Below are 1,736 nucleotides of genomic sequence, written 5' to 3'. Positions count from 1 at the left end.
TTTCCCTCCCCCTGGGCAAGGAAGCTCTGCCCACTGACCCTCTGCCACCAGTTCCTAAGCCAGCTATCTAGACATGTGGTCTGATAACAGAGAATATCTTCAATTAGCACTAACTCCTCAAATCAAAAAAAGCCCTGATAGGGACCCAAAGCCATGGCCACACAAACCTGCACAGTGCACACAACCATTACCCCCACCAGCCCCCCACACACACCCTCCAGCTCCCTCCCTCCCTCATCAGCTCCCTGAGGACAGGAAGCTAGCCTGGAGACCACCACGTCTCCATCCTACTGTCCCTGGCAAAAAAAGTCTAAAAATAGTAATGGAAGGTGGAACCCAGAAGAGAAAGGAAACAGGACCTTCAGCTCCAGGGCAGCTCTGGCCTTCCCAAGCAGGCCCTTCCCTGCCCACAGCCCAGCACAGGAGGGCAGGTCGGGCGGAGAGCGCCAGGGAGCGAGAATGCCAGGGAGGAGGCCCTTGCCCAAGGCCCTCTGTAAGTCAGGGCTGAGAGCGGAAGCCCTGGGGTACCCCACAGAGCAGGAAGGGAAAGAAAAGAGATGCATGGTTCAAGCCCAGGAAAAACCTTACAAACAAAACACCACCCAACACCTGACACTAACTTACACAGGGGTGTTAGAGCGAGGCCTGGTGCTAGTCCCCCCACCCCACCCCCAGGACCATCTGCATTTGAAAAGCAGAGTGTCAGGGGCAGAGCGCCCATTCTGATGGGGGTAAGGCACATTTCCAGAGGCCCTGGGAGGAATGATTCCTGAAGGTGGGCTGGAGGATCCCAGGGCAGGCTGTGCCTCTCCATGGCCTTCCCTGGTCTCAGCCCCTGACACCCAGGAATCTCTTGCCCCTCCCCACAACACAAACCCGCTCCCCGCATCAGGCAGCTTGTCCTTTTAAAAGTCACTGGCCTCTCCACTCCTTGGCCTTGGCTGTGGTGAGCTAGCCTGACCCAGGCAGCCACCAGGCCTTCCCCAGTAGCCAATCAGTTCCACTCCACTCTTCCTGGTGGCCGGCCGGAAGGACAGCCTGCTCAGGGCAGCCTAGGACACTGAACCCAGGGGGAGACCAGGGATTTGATTTTACCAAGGTCAAAGGAGAACCCCACTGGGGAAGCAGGGCCTAACAGGGATCCCCCAGACGGCCTCTTACTGTCCAGAATCCCCAAACTGTAGGGGAGGGAATTACCTAGATGGAGGACTGGGGAGGGGGCAGCAGGCAGTGGTCCTGATGTAGGCCTAGTGCCATCAGCCCAGCTCGTCTGCCCGTACAGCCTGGTGTAGACTCCCGTGCCCTTTTTCCCAGGCCACCTGCCTCGGGCCCTCAGGAAAGCCATGGGTGCAGCCGGAGGCCCCTTCCTTGCCCTCCTGCTTCCTCTCTCCTGTTCCCACCCCAACTCAAGATCCTCGGAAGCCTTCCCTGGCCGACCCTTTCAAACTCTCCGTACTGCTCTTCCTCTCCGTGTCTCCTTCACACTCTGATGCTGTGCGTGTGACCTGACTGATTAAAACGCAGGCCTGGTGTCTGGGGCCCAAGAATAACCTTCCTGCCCGAAATGGCACAGAGACCATGTTTGCATCTCTTTGCATGAAGGGGTCAGGAAGATGGCTTTTCTAAGTAGGAAGTGACCTAGGGGGTGGGGGAGGGGAGCCCAGAGTCAGGCCAGTTGGTCTTACTGTTGCTCCGCACATGCCTGATGCCTTTCTCTCATCTTCTGTGCCCCTTTG

General features: G+C 57.8%; 1 long non-coding RNA gene across 1 annotated transcript in view; it reads right to left on the bottom strand.

The window, feature by feature from the left end:
* The window catches only part of LOC107184399, a 20,263-nt gene that overhangs the window by 3,567 nt on the left and 14,960 nt on the right, over positions 1-1,736 (bottom strand). Inside the window, exon 3 of the long non-coding RNA XR_001515233.1 lies at positions 679-681. This is a non-coding gene — a long non-coding RNA (uncharacterized LOC107184399). The remainder of the gene's footprint in view (positions 1-678; positions 682-1,736) is intronic.

The sequence above is a fragment of the Myotis davidii genome, unplaced genomic scaffold (assembly GCF_000327345.1).
Source record: "Myotis davidii unplaced genomic scaffold, ASM32734v1 scaffold246, whole genome shotgun sequence".
In the NCBI taxonomy this organism is placed as follows: domain Eukaryota; kingdom Metazoa; phylum Chordata; class Mammalia; order Chiroptera; family Vespertilionidae; genus Myotis; species Myotis davidii.
Note: the sequence above shows the minus strand (reverse complement) of the source record. Positions and strands in the feature narration are given on the sequence as shown.